The 23,880-nt window shown below is 36.5% G+C and overlaps 1 protein-coding gene across 1 annotated transcript in view; it reads right to left on the reverse strand.

The window, feature by feature from the left end:
* Window positions 1-22,711, reverse strand: part of KCNMB2 (potassium calcium-activated channel subfamily M regulatory beta subunit 2) — a 215,129-nt gene extending 192,418 nt beyond the window's left edge. The window contains exon 1 of the mRNA XM_039855412.1: window positions 22,110-22,711. The gene's annotated coding sequence lies outside the window, so the exon portion shown is untranslated. The remainder of the gene's footprint in view (window positions 1-22,109) is intronic.
* Window positions 22,712-23,880: the final 1,169 nt, after the last annotated feature.

Below are 23,880 nucleotides of genomic sequence, written 5' to 3' on the forward strand. Positions count from 1 at the left end.
GGACGTTTGTACTAAGATACAGTGTTCATTGGTCAGTGCCGTCCCTGGCTGTATGGGATGTGGGAACAGAGCATTCAACCATGCAAGGTTAAATAGCAACCAACCGAGTGCCTCATACAACTATACAAAGGTAGCGAGCGAAAAGGCCATTGAAGCACAGAGCTGAGCTGGGGAGACTATTTATTCCAGCACTCCTCTACTTTACAGATAAGAAAACTGAAGTTGAGACATAAGTTCATAATTAAAAAATAAACTGGGAATATGATCCATGAGGTACTCTATTTGTTTTAAACTATTTCAGAATACTTTTTGGAGGATGTTGGCAAAAATTAAAAAACAGAAATGGAAGGCAACTGAGAGGTGATCTAGTTTATTCATCTCACTTTACAGATGAAAAAACCCAGGCCCAGAGAGGGGTAAAGCTCCCGTCCATGTACTGTGACCCCAGCAGTGCAGGACACCCACTGGTTTTGTCACCATGTGCTGCCTCTTAATTACCTGAAATTTGTCTTTTTACAGTTTTGCAAGCTTAATCTTGCTGCTTCTCCAGGCTAGTTTTCCTCTTTCTCTTTGGTTGTATTTCAAACAATGTATTGAGTGTGGCAACTGAATTATTACAGTTATCTGTATATTCTATGGGCAATTTAAAATTGGCTTGGATTAAAATGGGAAACTTCATACCAGTCATAAGAAACTCTAAAGAGATGGAGCAATTCAATCTGGTTCACTTCATAACGGCAATAAAGAAGAAATCGAACACTTTTTTTTCTCTCTTGCAGGCAGCAAAAAACAATTTACAGATTTTCTTATTAATCCTCACAGAGGAGCTGCAGCTGTTTTGCTGACCAGGAATGGCATCGTAGAGGTCATAAAGCAGGATGTTGCAGGATCCACGGGGTGAATCACAGAGTATCTCTGAACCTCAGTTTACTCATTATCAAAATGAGAGGATCTGGGCAGGGTGGCCTCCAAGATGCCGTCATGGACAAGTTCTAAGTGATTTCACAGACATTTCAGTCTGCAACTTAGATTTTTCTCACTCTTGATAACTCCTGCTTAAAGTCTTCTCTAAGGCTCTATAATTTTACTCTTTTTCTTGATCTTCCCTGTTTATAAATTTTCTTCATCTTTTTTCTAAGAGGAGCAAGAAAGACAGGATAACCTTTTCTGTATCATGGAGTGGCCCACTAATTAGAGTAGAGAGAATGAAGCAGTAAATGGACCATTACCTTATTTATCTCTGGTGGAATCTTAGTAGTTGTTTGGGACATTTTAAATTTTTTTCATAACTTGCCTTTACTCTTTCCATCTTACTCTAAGCATCTCACCTTCTAGTTTCTCAGACAAACCATCCATCATTAAGGTCTTTCAATGTTCTTTCTTTAAAATGTTTCTGCTGTTAATTTATCCTTTCCTTACCTCCCACACCAATACTGCCCTATCTCCCATCTTGGAAGAAAAAGAGAGCCTTTGTTATCCAAAAGCAAACTTCGGTTGTGGCCTTAATCCAATGCTCAATTCTTCTAAGTCAGTGGTTCTCATACCTGGATACATATTAGAATCACCTGGGAAAACTAATAAATAATACAGGTACCTTCCCCACCCGAAACAATTGAATCAGAATTGCTGCAGATCAGGACTAGGCATAGTATTATTGTAAGGGTCTTAGGTGGGTCTAATGTTCAGAAAAGGTCGATAACTAGTACTCTGAGGTCTTGAAGCATTAATCAACTTTTGTTTATTCTTTGGCTTTAATTCATTTTCCTGGCTCCTCATCAATCTGCAAATGTGCTCAGCCTTCTATTATTTAAAAAAAAAAAATCTTCCCTTGTCTCTCAAGCTATGATTCCATGCATTGTCCTCCCTCTCACTTTACCTTCTACTCCAGTCAGTCAGTCCTGAAATGGCTTTCTTTGAGGTCACCACCAATCACCAACGAATTCCCTCTCTGTCTTGATCATCCCCAGGTTCTCGGCAGGGCCAAGGGAAAATCTCTCTTCCCTTGGCTTCTGCGATTCTGCATTTTCTTGGTTTCTTTCCCACTTCCTCAGAAGTTTCTTTAAAATTAAATCCCTAAGAGTCCGCAAAGTATGGGTACTTCTCACAGTTTTATCCTTGTTGCTCATGGTTCTTGATTTGTTCCCTCCTCCAAAATGATTGCCTAAGTTTAAATGATCACATCCATGAAAATGGCTCTGAAATCTTCCTCACTCTCCTGAGCTGCAAGTTACACTTCATGGGAGACATCCTCATCTGGATGTCCCTCCTTCACCTCAAACTCAACATGTTTTAAACCAAGCTCATGCTCTTCCATCAGTTCCATTCCTTCTCTGTGGACTCTGACTACCACAATCTTCTCAGTTTTCTGTGCTTATAAACTCTAGGTGTCTGTCACTTTCCTCTCTTATTCACTCCCCACATTCTATAAATCCCCAAGTTGTGTCTAATTTACTTTCATAATTTTTAAGACATCTATTGCCTCCTCACATCTAATTCTTATTCACACCTTTTTTTTTTTAATAAAAAAATGTTTTTCAATTAAAGTTGGCATACAATATTATTTTAGTTTCAGGTGTATGACATAGTGATCAGACATTTATAAAACTAACGAAGTGATCACACCAATCAATATAGTGCCCATCTGACATCATACATGGTTATTACAATATTATTGACTATATTCCCTATGCTGTACTTTACATTCCCATGACTATTTTGTAATTAACAATTTGTATTTCTTAATACCTTCCCCTTTTTTACCCATTCCCCTAACCTCCCTCCCACCTGGCAACCATCAAAATGTTCTCTGTATTTATGAGCTTGTTTTTGTTTTGTTTATTCATTAATTTTGTTCTTTAGATTCCACATGTAAGTGAAATCATATGGCATTTCTCTTTCGCTGCCTGATTTACTCTACTCAGCACAACATTCTCTAGGTTCTCCCATATTGTTGCAAAGGGCATGATTTCTTTCTATTTTTATGGCTGAGTACTGTCTCATTGTACATATATACCACATCTTTATCCATTCACCTATTGATGAACACTTAGGTTGCTTCCGTATCTTGGCTATTGTAAATTATGCTGAAATGATCACATGGATGCATATGTCTTTTTGAATTAGTGTTTTGGGTTTCTTTGAATAAATACCCAGAATAGAATTACTGAGTCATTCTTTGTCTCTTGTTATAGCTTTTGTTTTAAAGTCAGTTTTTTTTCTGATCCAAGTATTGCTACCCAGCTTCATTTTTTCATTTCCATTTTTATGAAATATCTTTTTTCAATTCTTTACTTTCAGTCTGTGTCTGTCTTTTGATCTGAAGTAAGTCTCTTGTAGGCAGCATATGTAAGAGTCTTGTTTTTTTATACATTCAACCACCCTATATTTTATAATTAAAAAATTTAATCCATTTACACTTAAAGTAATTGATGATAGATATGTAGTTATTGCCATTTTATAATTGACATTTTTGATCATTTTTCTTCTTAAATACGTCTTTTTAACATTTTTTGTAATTACTGGTTTGATGGTGATAAATTTCATTAGCTTTTTCTTGTCTGGGAAGTTCTTTATCTGTCCTTTGATTCTAGACGATAGCTTTGTTGAGTACAGTAATCTTGGTTGTAGGTCCTTGTTTTTCATCACTTTGAATATTTCATGCCAATCTCTTCTGGACTGCAAAGTTTCTGTTGAGAAATCAGTGGACAGTTTTATGGGAGCTCCCTTGTAGGTAACTAACTGCTTTTCTTTTGCTCCTTTTAAAATTCTCTCTTGTCTTTAACCTTTGGATGTATCTTGGTGTAGGCCTCTTTGGGTTCATCTTATTTGGGACTCTGTTTCCTAGGCTTGGATATCTATTTCTTTTGCCAGGTTAGGTAAGTTTTCAGTCATTAGTTTTTCAATTCCTTGCTCTCTCTCTTCTCCTTCTGATACCCCTATGATGTAAATGTTGGTATGCTAGATGTTGTCCCTGAGGCCCCTTAAACTATACTCATTTTTTGGAATATTTTTTCTTGTTACTATTCTGATTGGGCGTTTTCTGCTATCTTATTTTCCAAAAAGCTAATTTGATCCTCTGCTTCATCTAATCTACTGTTGATTCCTCTAATGTATTCTTCATTTTAGTTATTATATTCTTCATTTATGATTGGTTCTTTTGTTTTCTATCTCCATTTTTATGTTTCCTATCTGCTTGTTGAAGTTCTCACTGAGATAATTGAGTATCCTTATAACTGGTGTTTTGAACTCTGCATCTGGTAGATTGCTTGTTTCTATTTTGTTTAGTTCTTTCTCTGGAGCTTTTTTCTGTTTTGTTTTGGGACATTTTCTTTGTCTCCTCATTCTGACTACCTCCCTGTATTTATTTCTATGCATTAGGTAGAGCTGCTATATTTTCCAGTGTTGGTAGAATGGCCTTAACTAGTAGATGTCCTGTGGGATCAATAGCACAATCTCCCTGGTCCTCTGAGCTGGATGCTCCAGATGTGTCCCTTTTGTGGTTGCATGTGCTCTCCTGCTATAGTTGAGCCTTGAGTGCTGTTGGCACATCAATGGGAGGGATTTACTCTCAGGCTGTGACTACAGTGGAGGAGCTATTGTGTAGGGCCTGACGCTCTGTAGCAAGATCTACTTTAGTGGGGCTCTGGTGGCTGCCAAGTCTGCCCTTGGGTGTGTCATTTGTGGAGGTGGTTGGATGGTGCTTGGTGTGGTCTAAATATGGCACTGGGTGTGTTGGTTCTGGGGCCTCTAGGTAGGGGCTCTGGTGCAGGCCAAGGTCAGCCTCTGCCTGTGCCCTGCCTGAGGCCACTTGGTATGAACTACAAAGTGATCTACAGATGAATGCTGAGCTATGAGATACCTGGGAGAGGCTAAGCTGTGAACTCAGTCTGGCTACCATTAGTGCTGGGCTTGCAACTGCTTAGCAAGAGGTATGAGGCATGCCAAGGACAGATGTTGCTCGTTTGGGGTTTGTGAACCTTTGAGAAATTTTTAGAAAAATCCACAGCATGAGCCAAGACAGGTCATTTGTATTGAAAAGCCCTTGGAAGCGGCTTGGGTAGGCCTGCAAGTTGGGTGGGGGAGCATTTCAGGGAATCATGAGGAGAGGCAAACAGTGTTAGCCAGGTTGATGGAGACTAAGATATGGCACTCACCTGTGTGTGCAGGCTGAGTTGTGGGAGGGCTTAGCAAAGGAGCAAAGACTTATGCCAGTACTGCTGTGGGAGAAAGCTGCCCCTCTAGCCCTTACTCTGAAGCCAGACAATTCACCTCCTCTGCATAAGTCCTTAACACCTTTTGGGTTGCTGCCCCAGCACTGGCGCTCGGAGTGAGTGAGTTCATTAGCAAGTAAGTATGTGTGTAGGCCTTTTAAGAGGAATGCCCAGACTCTGTCTCACTCAGCCACAATCTCTGCTGGTTTGTACAGCCAGAAATTATGGCAACGTTTCTTCCCTGCACTGGAACCCTGGACTGGGGAGACTGGTGTAGGACTCGGATTCCTTAGTTTTCAGCGGGGACCTCCACAGCTAAGATATTCCTCCCAATTTTTAACTACGACACATGGGCGTAGGACCAGCCCATTCAGTGTCTCTACCCCTCCTACTAGTCTCAACCATGGTTTATTCTATATATCCTTAGCTATAGGACTTCTGTTCATCTGAACTTCAGGTGATTCTCAATAATCGTTGTTCTGTAGTTTAGTGTGGAAAAAGGTGTGCACAGCCTTTACTTACTCCGTCATCTTGACTGGAACCCTGCCCTCAACTTTGTTTAAGCCACAGATCAAATATCCAGTCTTCTATGGTATTCTATACCAGAACCTTTCCAAAATCCCATCCTAAATTAGCCTTCCCCTCCTTGGTGGTCCCAAAGCACATCATGAGTCTAGTATGAGATTTAGAACCTTCTACTTTTTAATATATCACATCATGTACAGGTTTCATTACTTAATTGTAAACCTCTTGAAGTCAGAGACCTTACCTTTTTTCTTTCTTTCTTTTTTTTTTTTTAGATAGAGTTAGTGTTAAGAACAAGAGACAGTCTATCTGAATAAATACATACATACACACAGTTATAATACAGTGGAAATTTGTATGCACCACAAAGTGTATGGTGGCATAGGGCTTTGTTAACATAGGTGATACATTTATAACCATGACTTCTTTGACTTGATCACATGTCATACCAGTACATATTTCATGTGCTATTTCACTCAAACCTCCCAACAATCTTGCAAGGTCAGTATTATGAAAATCTATTTTGTAAATGTAGAAACTGATATTGAAATCATCGAGTGACTTGCCAGAGGTGACACAACTAATATTGGAAGAGTAGGGGTCAATCCAGATATAAAAGCTCATGCTTTTAATACTATTTGATTCCATTAGATTAAATGATGCCCTCTGCTCACACATTGGTGGTTGATGGACCAGGGAAGAAGACCCTTTGCTAGAGGAATAGTTGTGGATAGTGAATTGCTATTTTATTGCTGAATAGTAGTAAATATACTGGTTATTTTTTCTTTTGACTCTCATTATTCTTGTGGTATCCCAATTGTAGGGTCAACCTAAGCAACAGGTAGCATGGGAGCTTTCAGTTGTAGTGTGTGAAGACAATTTTCTAATATGCCAGCTCCTCTGGTGTGTCAGTCCATCATTTATATTATGTCCCTTTTCATCCAGAAGGCATTATCCTTAAGAAATCCCAGGTAAAATGACAATATTCTTCAACTTAATCATATGTTCTTATCAGCTAACCACTGAGGAAGGAGTTGTTCCAGTCTCATGATGTCCTCTCAAGATAGTTCCTATCCATGATAAAGTCACTTTCAGAGGGTATAGACTTATGTCCTTTACATGGTACCTATATGCTTTGGGAAACCTATTGGTATTTCTGTTGAATACGAATCAATATTAGTTTGCAAGAAATTTGAGGGCAAAGGGACATGCCTTTTAATCTCTTTATCGATCTTAGTATCTTACCAAACTATGACTCTGAATGTAAAGTATAGAAATAGTGTAATTTTGAATTCTTTATTTTTAAGAAAAAGCAAAAGAATAGGTTCTGTTTCTTGAAAGAAATCAGTAGTTTATTGTTAAAAAAAACTGCATTAAATTGATTTGCATTTGGGTATTTGTTCTGCACCAAAGAAGAAGGAAGGAAATATCTTTTCTAATAAGGTTCTAGCTGATTCTGGTAAGAGAACAAATATTTTAATAAGGTTCTAGCTGATTCTGATAAGAGAACAAACTTTTTTTCTTTAAACATAAATATTTGTATGCCCTATAAATCCCACTATAACTTTAAGTTCTATTCTAAAATAACTAAGGAGTTTTGGTATCAATTGTAGTTTTAAGATTTGACTCTGAATAAATATTTAGGGTTTGAATTTTTATTAGAAGTTCATTCAAATTTACCTACAATCATATGCTCTGAAAGTTATTATTTTAAAAGCATAGTGCTTTGGAATTTCTTGGCAATGGTGATTAAGAGTACAGACTCTGGAATCAGGATTGGATAGCCTGAAATTGAATTAAGGTCTTAATAATCGTTGACTGTGTAACTTAAAGAAGTTATTGGACTTCTCTGTGCTTCAGTTTCCTTATATGAAGAATAGAGATGATAAAAACCTACTCATAGATTTGTCATTTGGATAAGATGACATAGCATAGTGACTGACTCAAAAATAAGTAATCAAGAAATGTTAGTGATTAATAGTTTTTGATAAAATAGTTCAGCTCTGATATATTCCTTTTCAATTATTTCCTCCAATTATCTATTCTTTGTCTAACTTTATTCCTTTTCAAGGTTTTGTTTTCAGGAAAACCAATTTGAAACATTCCCTACTACCATTAAGAATCTCTGGAGCTGACCAGAGAATGCTGGGTGACTTTCCTATCCTTAGCCACAAACTCTGTCCCTTTCTGTCTCTGGGGCACATTCCTCATCATTTTTTGCCTTCAAGTGGCTTGCTCATGTATGTGCTTTGTAATTTTGTTTTCAACAGGCAGTCCTAAAAGTCTATGTAGGCCAATATCTAGTTCATGTTTCATAATTTTTTCATCAAATCTTGTAAAAAAAAATCAGACCAAGACTAGCCCCAAACCATATATATTTTTCTTTTTACTAGCAAGGTGCCAGATGGCACTTCGGTAGGATAATAAAGGAAATCTGTTTCCTTCCTCACATTTTATATATCTGTCATAAATCTTAACTGACTTTAGATGAACAGCAATTTGGAAGTTCAAGTTTCAGGTGAAGGTTCAGTTTGAACTTCATTTTAATGTTTTATTAAAATTGATTTGCTTTTGTGAATATAAATTAATTCAATATCATTTTACAGGAAGCTTGTTGACAAGCAGTGATAACACTTTAGCATTAGGCAGTTTTTTTCCTGCTTATCTTTATTGAAGAACTACCATTAAGAAGCCCTTAGCTTTTATTATTCCTTTGAAATATGGATAACATCAAATTCTGCATTATCTAGCAAAAAAGAAAGAAACCTAAACACCAGTAACGGTGCTGTCAGAATTGATTGGTATTTATTAACAAATCTAGCAGACTACTGAGGCTTAAAATGTATAAATTATTAGGTCATTGCTTTTGAATATAAATTATAATAATTTCAAGTTAATAAAGTATTTGAATTTCTATAATTTAAGGAAAAGCAAAAGCAAGAATAGTTATTATATTTGTTACTAAAATAGTTACTAAAAAAAGCCACAAAACCTGGGTCTAAATTTTACCTAGACTGGGAAAAGGTGATTTTATAGGAAATCAGCCTATACACTAAATTGATGAAGTCAAAGCTAGTTTTGGGAGCATGGGGTGGGATGAAAATAAAGCTTATAATGCCACTGATAGATACTGAGTTATGAAAAATATTAGGTGAAGAGAATTGGGACATAATTTATATTTTATCTGAAAGGGGTTATCAACCTGAATTATCTTAGAGATTGGTGGCAGGAAAAATTATTTTATTTTATTATTCAAAGATAAGACTGCAGAAAAATAGAAAAACAGTTTAATACTATGTTAAGGAAAATATGCAACATTTTGCTTATTTGCCTAACCCTTCTTTCTCTCACAACTTCTCAGTGTGGGTAGAAGGTTGGGGTGGAAGTGCTGTTAAATCATTCCATGGTTTCCATTGAGAATTATATCTGTAAACCAGGGTCAGCATGTGGATGAGGGCCAGCACCATGCATTAGGGGTTTATAGAGAGGGTAAGGAGAGAGCAGAGATAGATATTAACCCACAGGAAAGCAGATTGCCTGGGTCAGCTGCCGGCAAGAACTTTGTGCATGAGTCATGTGCTTCTCTCTGTTTCCTGGAGTACTGGATAGGTCTCGCAGTCTAGGCATGAACACCTGGAGCCTGTACACATTGGCACTTAGACAGAAAAGGTATCAAATGGCCAGCAGGTATCAAATGCAATGCTTGAAAATTTGGGAGTTGGGCTGGCTGCAGCTTAGACCCCAGCTTTGCCACCTATAAGCTGTGTTACTTTGGGCAAGCTCATCACTCTTTCTGAGCCCCAGTTTTCTCAAGTGTAAAATGAGAATAAAACAAGTGTTCATTTCCTGGGCTGTCTGAACTGTAAATGAGAGAATGCATATCAAATGCTTAGCACAATGCCTTGTACTTACTAAGGGCTCACAAGCTACTGCTGATATTGTGCAAAGTGCCTGTCATCTATGAAGTGCTCAATAAATGGTGTGTATCATTGTAGACATTTTAAAAGTCTTATTAAGAGTAATCGTAACAAAAACAAACAAGTTATTCTCTCTGGAAATATCAAAATTCTGGTGAAGCAGGCAGAGGTGATGGGTTCATAGTTAGGGGAAGCAGTTTGACCTGGGATTTAAAGTCAGAAGAACTAGCTGGAAGGCTGGGTCTGCTGTTAATTGCTGTGGGACTTGGGGCAAGTACTTTCAATGTCTTTGAATTTCATTTTCCCTGTCTTTAAATGGGGGTGATGATGCCCATCACATAGTGTAGTGAGACTCATAGATGGATTCAATGTGAATTCCATGTGTAACATACAAAATAAGGTAAGATGCTATTGCATCAACTAGCAAGAGGCCCTCACGACCAGACTCTTGAAAGAAAGAGTGTTTATACCACTCCTGCATGCTTACTGACTCTGTGTCAACTGCTCTCACTCCTGCTTTCATTTTTGGGAAAAAATTCTTTGAAAGAATTGCCTGCTTCCTCATGATCTGCTCAGTCTTTTAATGCCATTAAACCTGATTTTGACATTTAACATTGTTTTGGAAAGTGATCTCCCATTTTCCATTGGATTAGTAAAATCTAAAAGCACAAAATCCAGACTTTCCTCTTTGAACTCTTTGTAACATTTGACACTATTACTTCCTCCTACTTCCTGAGAAGCTACTGCGGGCTGCACTGCGCTAACCACCTTGCATACATGATTTTATTGAAATTATACAAAACCTCTAGGTGCCAAGTATTATGGCCCCATTTTATGGAGGTGGAAACTAAGACACAGAGATGTTAATTAACTTGCTCAATATAACATAACTGCCACATAAGTAGCAAGAGATGGGGTGGGGGAGAAAGAGAGAGGGAGAGAGAGATTGTAAGAGAGATAGCGACCCTGTTAATACTGGTGCTTCTTCTTGGAGATTTATCCTTTTCTTAGCTTTTATTTGTAATCGTTATATATTCATTAAAATACCCAAAGCACTGTGTACCTTTCTTATGGCATTTGTCTCACACCTAACTCCTGGAATTTGTTATGATTCCTGAGCAATTTGTAATCTCCTAGAACCTCCTTTAACATAACATGCTGTTGGTACAAATTATTTTTTTTTAACAAAGGGAACATTTGACAAAGAACCTTTCCTTGGGCTGATAAGTCTGAAGAGTTAACACTAAGTAAGAACATTAAAACAACATCAATTCCTTCCTAGCTCATTTACCTTTATAACTAATAAAAACAACGACCTTCTCAAGCTAAGAGTTTTTTAGTTAATTGGTCAAGGGGCTTTTTCATAATATTTCAGAAACAGAGAAAGATAGCTGAAGAGACAAAATGTGCATTTTCTTGAAGTTGCAATTTGAAAATATCATTGCTGTTCTGATTAATGACAAAGAATCCCAGCCAGAGTGGAGTGTAAAGTGATTTAGATAAATTCAAGATAAGGTAATGCTCAGGAGAGAAATTTGAGCAAGTTTGCATGATGCCCAGATGGACCATAAATAAGTGAGAATGAGTGTTGTTACTTTTCTTGCTGACCTTTATTTAACAGAACTCTCATTAGAAAACAGCTTGCTTTAGCTTACTATTAAAATTGCTGTTTGTTCACCTGCTTTGAAAAAGGAACAGCCAAGGATAAGCACTGAGGTAGATTAAGAGTTTGCCGACTTGGTGTTGATGCAATTCTCTTTAGGCCAGAAGTGAGAACATTGTTATAGTCATAATACATATATATTTTCAAATAATATAATGTATATTCATATACTATATATGTAGTAGGCAAGGGGCTGATGTGTGAAGTGGATGCAAAGCATAGTGTGGAACACAGCAATATTTTAAAGGAAATGTATTAAAATATAGAGGACTACTAGGTATAATAAAATTCCCATTTTTGTAGGGGAAAATAATTGAATATAGGCAAATTCATATGGATCGACTTTTTACAAAACATTCAACTTATACTAACCAAAATTTTAGAACGTATGTGATGTTACCCTATTTAACAAATAGAGATTAAGCTCAGAAAAGTTAGATGATGTGTCCAAGGACACGTACTAGATGCCTTTTGAACCCAGGTCAACTTTCTTACAATTCCATAAATCTGTCTTTTATAAAATATAGTTCCTCTCGTCATGATAATTGTAAGTAGAAGAAGAAAATAGAAAATGATGCATGTGTATAACTATGTGATAAGTAAATAACAAAAGGCACAGTCCTCATCTATTCTATGTAACAGACTTTAAAAAAAATCTCATTTATTAATTTTTTTGTTGATTACTTTTCACTAGAATGTAAGTTCCATAAAGGCAGGAAATTAATTCGCATGCTCTCTCTTGCTCCCTCTCTCCCTCTCCCTTCTTCCCTCCCCTTCTTCCTCTCCACACACACACACATACACACGTATGCACACACACACACAAGCATGAACACACACAGATATACACACACACACGTGCACTTGATAAATGTTGAATAAGTGAAGGAGCCATGCTTTAGTTTTTGCATGTGCTTCTTCTCTGCCTAGAAAGCTTCTCCTCTAATCCCTGCTACTTCCGCCTTTGCTTTATTTTTTCATGTTTATGCGTCTTCATTTAGCATTGCAGTCATTTCTTCCTCAGTGAAGATTCCCCTGACATCCTTGACTACATTGATGTCTCCAATTGAATAATCTCTTAGCACTTACTACATTTGTAATTTTACATTTATTTGTGTGACTATTTAAATAATGTTTTTCTCATTCAGGACTGTCACCTCATGGTTGGCGGGGAGGAGCTCATTTCTGCTTTGGCCCAATATTGTAACTCTAATACTCATCATACTGCCTAGAAATAGCAGATATTCAATAAATATTTGTTGAATGAATAAATGAATAATTGAATGAACATAGACATGACGCGAGGACTGATCAATTAAATAGTAGCAGGACAGATTTTTAAAAAATAGTATGGACACCTGAGCACATTCATTGATCTAGGGGAAGAATCTTCTGGTAAACAAACTAAGCACCATCTGAAATCAAATTTACATACAAAGCAACTTTTTATATAGGCATATAAATCAGACCACAGCTCCTATTTTCTTTACACCATTTTTTTTTTCAGTTTCAGTTCAGCAGACACTAAATCTACTTGTCAATGAGGAAATAGCCCTAGGGATCGAGAAACAGGTTGCAGTAGACATTCTCTAGCCAGTTTTCTCTGTACCAGGGCTGCTGTTATCACTTATATACCCAAAAAGGTATTCTCAAATTTGGTAACATATTATCTAAGCCTTCCTTCTCTTTTAGATATGAACTTTATTTTTTTCTCTCTCAACTTTTCTTCTTATTCATTCCAACAGAGAACTGAGTCCTGTGCTGTTCTATTTTTATGTTTTTAAAGCAAATAGTTACTGTGACTTGTCTACACAGAGAGCCCAAACACCACACAGGATCAAATAAAACCACTAGGAAGCGAAGTTAAACCAGCCATTGATCATCCCCACAGAGAGGAAGAAACTGGATCTATCCTGTTATAATTTTGCCTCTAAAATTAGGAATTATTTTCTTCTGGATATAAGGTTGCTGCTTTTTCTCCCTTAATTTCTTCACTTGGAATATACTAATAAATGAAAAAGAAAATCCAAATACAATCGGTGGTTCCAGATTTACTACAGAAATACAATCTCTCTGAGAAAATACATTATACTTCAGTTTGATGGAACTACAAATTCTTTTTATGGTCAGAAATTTTTAGATGCTTATACCAAACCAAACTCAAGACATTCATGAATTATCTCATGGGCAAGATTTACTAAGTGCTTCTCTCTCCTTCTCATAAACTGCCTTATACAGCAGTTCCTAAATGATCCTCTTTATCTATGTAAAACAAGAAAGACCCTAGACTTGCATTTAAATTGCTGACTATTTTTAACTTTCTAAGAGTTTCACTTTGAAAGATATTTTACCTTTGTGGATAGGAGTTATAGAGTCACGCACTTGACCTTTACTAGCTTTCTAGTGAAAATTTTAATAACAAAAAGAAAGGTTTAAAAAGTCTGGCAAAACCAAAGTCGTTGTTTATAAAATCCTGAATTGTGTACAAACAAAATACAATAGAATTCCCCAGACATATGTAGTATAGTAAGGGCTTTATTTTGACAAAGTTCCAAATTGAATCCTCCTTTGATAGATGCCTACGGGGACTGGTTTTATAAATCATTTCCAATCAAAGAAAGTCTGTGCGTAATATGATTCTATGAATAACCAGGCAACATCAGAACTCACAAGCCCTTCTTTTTTTCCTTTTCCATAAAAGCCTTATCTACACCATAGTGTACAAAGGATTCAGTGAAATTCATTGAAATTTGTTGGAAACTGAAAATGAGCTCCTATGTATAGACTATTCTGGAGTCCTAATTTCACAATCAGGAAAACACCAAGATGACAAGGAAGCTGCCTGTGGGATTCATCTGACATTTTCCCTACTTAGTACAAATGCTAGCCAATGTAGACCAAAGCCCTCCTCTCTAGTAATATAAGCATCTTCTCTTTCTTTCCTAAGAAGTCGGCAGGCTTGACATTTTGACAGCTGATTTATTTCCTCCCCTCCTCCTGAGCTGAAATTCTCACCCAGGCTCATCTATCACCCTAGCTTTGATGAGGAGGGGGTTTGGGCATTTGCTGTTGGAGGCTGTCAGACTTGAAGTTGGTTTCAAATGAAAGGCTCCAGCATGCTCTTTAGAAAGATAGAGTAGCTGCTGTGGGCAGACAGTAGAGAGGAAAGGACGGGGAAACTGTCAAAAAAATTATTTGATATGGGTCCGTGAATATAAAGAGTAGAGGTGACAGGACAGGTGAATGAGAAGTTAGTAAGCACATGGCAGGTCCAGGGTTTTCTTATAAAATAGTTCCATGTAGCACTCTTTCTGAGGTGCATGATTTATTTGTCCACTTGGTCATTTACCCTCCTGAGGTCAAACTGGACTCTAAGAAATCTAGTATATACATTATTGATCCAGTAGTTATGAAGCATTAACTATTGCCAAGAACTCTGTTAGGCACTGAAAATACTGTGAAAATACTGCACTGAAAAAAAATGGCTCTGACCCAGTCCTTACCCTCCAGGGACTTATAATTTAATTGGAGAAGAGGAGAACAGGTTAGTGAATTAGCAAATAAAAGATGATAGCACAGTGTGTAAAGGGCTGTGGTAGGATTATGCGCAAAATATTCTTGGAGCAAATAGCAATATCTTGTGAAGATTTTCAAAAAATCAAACTTTGAAAATCTGTCAGATTTTTATGACAATGAATATCCATACTTTTGGAAAGAGATACTAAAGCAGTAGAAGAACTAGAAAAGATCACCAAGAAAGATGTGTCATTAGAGACCAAGGCTAAGATCATTCATGCATTTGTATTCAGAATTCCTATGTATTGTTGTAAAAGTTGGAAAGCAAAAAAGGCTGATAGGAAAAAAATAGATTCATTTGGAATATGGTGTTGAAGGAGAGCTCTACGGATACCCTGAAAAAGTGGACCCTAGAACAAATTATGCCTGAAACATTATAGGCAAAAATGACAGAACTGAAGCAGTCCTGCTTCAGACACATGGTGAGAAGGCAGACTCCTTTGGATAAGACAATAATGCCGAGAAAATAGAAAGAAGACTAAATGTGAGAAGGACTCACTCCGTAGAGGTCATAGGCGTGAGTCTATAGGAGCTGAGAAGGGCTTTTGAAGACAGGACATTGTGGACATCAACCCTCATTCATAGGGTTGTCAGGAATTGGCACATAACACACACATATTACTGTTAACAGTTGCCCTTATGGGGGTGGATTTGAGAAATGACAAAATACTAAAGGAAACATCTACACAAATGCAATCACTGGCAACACAAATCAATCTTCAAGAATTTGAAATTTGAGAAGTTGTTTGGTGCAAAATAAAGTTCAGAACTGATTAAAGAAAAGTTTAGCCTATAGTAATAGATTAGTATTTTTATTGAGAAATTAAATGAAATTGAATGCCTTTGTGTTAAGAAATTCATAAGGTTAAATCTAGGATAACTGATGATGCTAATTGCCAATTTCATGCCTGTCCCGTGCTGAAGTCATATTATGTGATGATGCATTCATCTGGTCAGGTTACCAGTAATTCAGCCAGTGTAGTCATAGACAGAGTGAAGACAAAAAACTCTGAAACTGGAGGCTGACAAGGTCTAAGGAAGGCACTAGATTAAAGTCATTTTAAAATGAATGCATAACATTGGGTTTATTATCTCAGAAAAGCAGACATTTTCTTGATTTTTTCCAGAATTGCCTCTTTCATTTTGGATCTAATAAGAAATGAACAAATGTCACACATTTAGGAAATTCTGCTTCTGGTACTGGCCAGATGCTCAAACACCTTAAACTCTAATATGATACCATGATGCTTAAATCACTCTTAAGTACTATCTGCTAAATGAACTTAGAGACATGCACTACCAAGAAACAAGAACTAAAGGAGATATTTTAAAACAAATTTCTCAGTGTCATTTTATATACATATACATATATACGTGTGTGTGAGTGTGTGTGTGTGTGTATATATCTATATATATATCACCCTAGATAATAATAAAGTGCTGATAGATAATATGTATTATGCACTTAATTTGTGCCAGATTACCTCACTTAATCCCCACAACCCCGTGAGCGACGTGCTATACTATCTACATTTCTGCTGAAGAAAGAGAGGCTCGGCAAGGTTTAAACAACTGGTGATGGGCAGAACTGGGATTCAAATCAGCTCTTCAGGGCTGTGAAGCTAGTGTTCTGATGCTCCATTATACTGCATATCTAGAGATTGTGGTTTTCTTAATGAGTAAATTAGCATTCATTAAAGTAGTTTCACAGGAGTTTAAGTCGACTTTTTCTTTAGGGAAGGAATCCATGAGGCTTCTGTGTTGTTCATAGAGGAAAGAAAAATCTTTTCTTCAGATTCTCCCTTTTAAAAAATTCCCTTAATCACTGGCAGCCTGTAATCACTAAATACATTAAAGATGGTTAATCTGACGTCCTATTTATCAGGCGTCTCTATGGCTGAAGGGAGAGTAAATTTCAATAGCTTACTAGCTCTTTGACCTTGGGCAATTTGATTAACTTTTCTAAACCTTAGTTTTTTTTTTTATCTGTTCAGTGGAAAGTAGAAGATCCACTGCTCAGGCATGCTGGGAAGATTAAATGACAATAACAGTGAGAACACTATTACTTTTCAAGCATCTCCTCTGTGTCAAGTACTCCAATAGGGCGCTGGCACACATGATCACATTTAATCTTTGACCCAAAGAGGGAAGCATTATTGTCACTAATTACCAGTGAGGAAACTGAGGCTTGCTAAGATTTTAAAAACTTGACCTTGGTCACATAGCTACAAAGTACAGAGGTGAGATTCAGACCAAATTTCTCTGTTTCTAAAGCTTATGCTTGTCACGGATGCTATGTCATTTTCACATAAGACTACTTCCCTAAAATACAGAACATTCTAGCAATATTGGGCATTACTATTTGTACCAATTTGGACAATAAGATTATTTTAATATACTTTAATTATTTGAAAACATGTACCTGGTGAGTGATAGAGAGGTCACTATTAACCAGACCAAAAGACTGACCATGCTGATTTCGAGAGCAACAAATGAATGCAAATGAATAGTACATTTATGGATTATTATTAGTTGATTTCCTATTTCCACACAGGCTACTGGGGCTTGTATATTCAGAAAGGGGTATTGACCCCAACTGAACCTTCCAATCTGGCATTGCCATCCCATCTCTCAAAACCACGGGAGAGCAGAAAAATTATAGGACATATTTATGTCTGTAGTCATTTGTATAGATCTGTGAAGATGTCATTTTGAAAAAGAAGTCATCTTTTGGATAAGATCAAATTCAGACAAATTGAATTTTTATTTGCTTTGACATAGATTGGAATCAGTGATGTGATTTTTTCCCTCCTATGTAGAGAGGAGAAAAAAAAAATCATCTTGATAAATCTCCTTGACTTTCTTCAAGGTGTTCAGTATCTTTTTCTTTAGAAAAAGTAGCAGGATGTTATGACACAGGATGTTATGGCACAGAGCTTTGAAAAACTCATGCTTGGAGTCTAATGCTACCAATGGATTTTGTTGGGGGAAAAACATTGAATTCCTACATTCATCAGTTTATTCATTCATTAATTTACAACTGATATGTCGGGGAACAAAACAAAATCCCTGCCTGCTCTCATAAAGTTTATATTCTAGCAGGAGAGACACAATAAAAATGCAACATCTAATACTTTGGAGGATAATTTGATATGTTTTGGAGAAAAAGGAACAGAATTTGTGCAAGAGGATATGATTTGAAATACAGTTTTCAAGAAACTCTTCTCTGATGAAGTGGCATTTGGTGGAGACCTAAAGAAAGTGAGCAACTGACTGAATCATTTGGCTATTTAGGGAAAGAATTTTCCAGACAGCAGGCATAGCAAAATCAAAGGCCCTGAGGTTCTAGAGTGTGTAACAGGTTTGAGGAACAGCGAGGAGGCCAGTGTGGCTGAAATAAAGTGCTAAATGGAGAGAGGTAGCAGAAAGGCCAGGGAGAATGCCAGGCTGATCATACATGGTCTGTGGCCCACTGTACGGTCTAATTTTTTCTGTAGTCAGATGGGAAGATGTTGCAGGCTTTTGAGCAGAAAATATTATGATTAACTTCAATTTTGAAATGACCACTGGTGTAGGATACAGACTAAAATGTGTGTATAGAAGCAAGGGGAGGCAGAAGCAAGAGATCAATGGTGAAAATGCATGCAGTAATCTGAGAGTTGGTGATAACTTGACCAGAGCAGTAGCAGTGGGAATAATAAGGAATCGAATTCTAGATACATTTTAAAGGTAAAAGCAATGGGATTTTCTGTGATGTGTGAAAGGAAGATTCAAAGAGGACGTCAAGATTTTTCTTCTGAGGAAGTGAAAAAATTAAGTTTCCATTTACGTACATGGGAGAAAACATGAGAGAAGAGGATGTTTTTGTGTGGAAATGAAAAAATGTGATTTTGAACATGTTAAATATGTGATGCCCAAAAGACATTTAGGTGGAAATGTTATGTAGATAGTTTAATATGTAAGTATGGAGGTCAGGGGAAAAGTAGAAGTTAGAGATTAGAATTTGTAAACTATTTGTGTATGGATAGTTTTAAGGTCTTAAGACTAGATTGGATTCATTTAGGGAGTAAGTTTAGAGAAAAAGAGATATATCGTTGAGCCTTGAAGCACTCCAACATTTAAATATTTAGGAGATAATGAGGAGCCAGCAAAGGAGACCGAAATGGTCTCTGTAAAGTAAGGAGAATTACACAAACACATACACACATACACTCACGCACAATCTCCTTTTCTAGTAACTCTGAGTTCAGATCTAGGAGTCAGTCTCTGAGAAAGGATGATGCTGAGTTTTTCATGATAAACCAAGAAACCCAAAGAGGAAGGGGCTTTGATCAGGGAATGACACTTCTGCTCAGTCTTTTTCGGACCAAAAAATGACTTTGGAATTTGGGGTGAAGACATAGTGTGTAATACGAAGTAAGATGATGGAAAAGATGGCAACATCTTTTGGTTGAAATAGGTGATATAAACTTTTATGATGTCAGTCTTCTTGTGACCTTTAATATAATGCCTGATCTGAAAAAATTTAGCAACCCTATAGATAAATAAATAGAATAAAATGGTGTATTTTCTCTTTTTTTTTTCATACACAGATACGTACTAAAATTAAGATTATATTGTATATACATTGTTGTCTGCTTTTTATTTGATATCATAGCAGGAATATTTTTGGAAGATTCTTTTTTCATCATATTTTGATGAGAGAAGAGAGATGATCAATTTTAGTATATGTGCTGCCAAAGCGAGCATGAGAGATGATCAAAGAAAAGATTATGTTAGTTTGAGAAACGTCTGGTCCAATATCTACCAATAAAGTAGACTGATGACTGTGTGTATATATGGGAGAGAGAGAGAAAAAAGACAGTTTTGGACTTGGGGACTTGGGTCTTGGTGACTGAATGATGACTGTGCTATCCTTAGGGACTGAGAAAACAGACTAACTAAAGCTTTGCTTATTTTTTATATTAAGGTGGATTCCAGAATTGCTTTCTATATAGCTGGAGAATGGTTGGTTTTTCATTACTAGATATAGCAGAAACTGAAGGGGAAGGCTACCTGAAAATGCTTTAATTGATATCTACCAATATAAATAGGTAATGAAATTAATTTGTGACACCAAGTAGATTGTTTTGACTAAATTACTTTGTTCGGTTTCCCCCACAGCTTACAAAGAAAAAAATCCATATCTCTCCTATATTTTTCATGTTGCAGGGATCCAGTCTAGACATCTATACCATCAAGATTTAATATAAGAAGTTTTTACATAAATCTGTGAAAATTGTGAAAAGTCATTTTAGTTTAACAGAAAATGTTATGAGCATGACCATAGAAAATATTTTCTCCTGTTGACAGGTTTTATGGCACAAATTGCCTCTATAATAAATATTTGATGTGATTAGATTAAGATATTGGCAAGACCAGAGTCAAATAAAGTCTTTTTTGAATAAACAAAATTAATGAAAAGAATAAAAATAATATTCACTTGTAAACTTCTGACAGCCATAAGTAAAATATAAGTGTTTATTTTTCCGTTTGCATATTGCGAATTCTACATATGGGTTCTTGACTGGTGAGCACAATTGGCTAAAAAATGGACTTTACAAGGTCAAGGTCACACATTCCACTGACCACATAGAAGCAGAAAACTATGTCATAGCCATCAATTGCATCAGAAATTCTATACGGTTATTTCATGGACATGTGTTATTGGTCATGTAAAGACTAGCCAAAAGAGTTTCAGTAATTGTCATCATACTATTAGAAAAAATAGATACACAACTTTAAACATAGATACCATACATGACAGGACAATAATTTCAACTTTATATGTGAATGGCAGTAAAGACACAGAGACTCACAAATGTACAAACTCAACTGCATCAGAGAAAAAGCCCACTTAGTTGTAATTTCAGTATTTAGCTGAAAACAAACATACTATAATTGTCTTTCACTTTTATTTCTGTTTAGTATTGCATTAATATAGAACTTTTAGATGGATGTTACTTTTTAAATAAATATACAGTTATTCTGTGTATCTTTGTCATTCGTTAAAACTAAATCAATGCATCAGAACACAGGACTTTTCAAAATTTAAAGCAACATCTTTACATCTCAGAGTTTGTGAAGTCCATCAGGGAAATAACAAAACAGCACGGAGAAATTCACTCACTTGTTTCTGCCACTTCACATTGAGGGTCATATGCAATGACAAATACTGAAACTTGCACCGCAGATTGAGTTGGGGAAACATTAGTTTCTGATCATTGCATTTTTTTGCTTTAAAAATCTCAGCCTATGATTTCCTGACATTTGCTTTTCCCATTGAGCTATACCGATCCCATAATAAAGTACAAAGGAGTATTAAGTTTCTCTGAAAATCCACTCATTATTCACTGGACTTTGAAACCCAACTGCCCCCTCATCTTTCAAGGAGAATTGTGCTTTTATGCTGTTCATTAAAACAAAGAAGAAGAAAAGAATGTAAACTGTCAAGTCTGTAACCTTTAACAAATCACTATTTTCATCTGCAGCCCCAGTAGTTGTTTAAAAGCAAGAGCAAGAACAGAGAGAAAGCCCCCCTTTCAGTCTAAAACTCTTGCTCTGCTTTAGTAAAACCGTTAATACAAACACTGTGGATCAGCCTTTCAATATGCAAAATGGACGAAGGTACTCAGTTTTCTTTTGTAATAGATTAAATCCGAAGTAGTTCTTTATTAGGGAAATCCTTTGTAATCTTCTGATTTCGCTTTTTTAAAAATTAGACTCTGGCTATCACAGCATATTGACCATGGAAATAAAATATTTCTCTAACAGGTTTCGAGTCTTAAGGACAGTTTCCTCTGTATTTTTCTTGTACCTATTTGCCTCCCACCCGCCAAAGTCTTCACTCAACCCTACTAACAGTCCAGCTGGCACCATAGATAAGAAACAAACTGTTTTCTGCATGACCTCTAAGCATTCTACTCCACAGGAAAAGCAACGTGGAATGCACACTCAGCAGGCTACGAGCCTGGAGCCAGTTTGTCCTCGAGGCATTTCTGCCATAAAACATAATATTATCCACTGTGTTTTGCTCTAAGCAGATCCGTCTCCCACTCCTTTCTCTCCCCTTCCTGCTGCTCACTCCGCACCTGGCTGCAATTCATGACCCAGTGGGCACATAGCAAACAAAAAGCCCCAAACAGCAACAGATCTCTTTGTTTTACATGCAAATCTTACCTCCGGTAGTTGTCACATCTTCCTCAAAAGCCACGCTTAATTTTTAATGACAGCGATCCAGTGCAGTCCTCCGAACAGCCACCGGTAATCATCATTACCTCTCGTGCCTAAAGCCTTTCTGGACCATTAATGTCACAACACTTGCTAACTCATAGCTTTAATACTCCCTGCTCAAAATGTCTGAAAGAGTTTGGAAGGACAATAGGAGTGACAGGCACGCTAGACAGCCATGCTTGAAATTAGTTGTCTGAAGCTCTGTTAAAGCTGCTTCATACTGTTTTTAAAGCGTGCAGGAGGTAGGATTATTAGCCTATGATAGGCATGCTGTTTCTGTTTTTATTAAATACTGTAATAGGCTGTCTGTTAGCAATGCTGTGATAGGTCCAATATCGCTCCCCCACTCCTTTTGAATTTTCATATTAAAAAGGGAGAGAGGGCTCAGACGTCCTTAGGAGACTGAGACCTACACCATCCTGCCTACTGGATCAGATTTCCAAATCCTCTCTAACTATAGAAGAAGGACTTTCTTTTGCAATTAGGTATTTTCACATGGAGAGTGAAGTTGGGAATAAACACTCTGGGATCCCCAAACAATGCTCTCACTCCCAGCAAGGGACTCCTCCTCTTGCCAGTTACAAAAAAAAAAAAAGAGCATTCTCTAGAGTTAAGTAAAAAAATCAATCCCAATAGTAAATGTTCTCATCATTACTGAGGTAGGTAGGATTCAGATATACATTTTATATAAAATCTCAAATTAGGTACCAAATAGAATGGATCAATGAGCACATTCATTATTTCATGCTGATTGACACAGAGCTTCGTGTTCCAGTTAGAGGCAATTGTATGCTGTGCACTACTGTCTAAATTGAAAGAATGAATGGTGGGTAGAAGGGATGAGGTTGTATATACTACTTTGATCTCCTTTGGACAGCCATGATCCTGGACGGTGGAAGAGGGATTTCTTACCATTGGTCAGAGACAAGGGTATTACTTACTTGTCTGGAAATGCTGCTCTAAAAAGTTCTAAGTGCTTTTCCAAATAGGGAAACAGAAAAAAGTTCTTAGTAGCTCATAGTAACATAGAAAATATGCTATGCTCCAACTACCTAGATTTAGCTTTTTTCTTTTGCTGGTCTTTCTTTCCTCCTGCTGCCCCAGGAACAATAGTTTGTAGTAGTTGCTATGGAAACTAAGTGGTCTCCTCTGGGAGAGGGGCTTAGGGAGAGGAGCAGATGAAATAAGAACAGAAATGGAAATATACTATACTGGCCTATAGAATTGAAAATGAGGTGTGATAAACAGACAAAACTACTGCAAAACAAAATCTTAAGGTCAATGATTCCAAATCACCACTATTTAATTATTAGTAGTTCTGTAATCTAGAAATATTATTATGATCATAACATTCATTATTTTATTATATTCAAGAACTGAATACATAAATTGCTCAGATGTCTGATAAAGGAAAGACTTTTCTTTGGTGAGTTTTTGTTGTTACTTGACTGATCACAATTTCTCCTCAGGAATAAAGTGTGATTTTTATAGAAAAATCTCCAACCATAACCATGTTTCATTCTGATTGAGTATCTTTATAGTGGGATAAAATCAAAATCAGAAAATACTGTAATTTTAATTTCAAAAAATAATTCTTTTCCCATTATGACTGTAGGACAAAGAAAAAACTTTTTAAATTTTTCAGTTCTTAAAATAAAAAGAAAAACATTTTTGTGTGTTATGCTCCAAATCTTTCACTAGCCTCGTGATTATGCAA

The sequence above is a fragment of the Pteropus medius genome, unplaced genomic scaffold, assembly GCF_902729225.1.
Source record: "Pteropus medius unplaced genomic scaffold, Ma_sr-lr_union100, whole genome shotgun sequence".
NCBI classification, from domain to species: Eukaryota; Metazoa; Chordata; class Mammalia; order Chiroptera; family Pteropodidae; genus Pteropus; species Pteropus medius.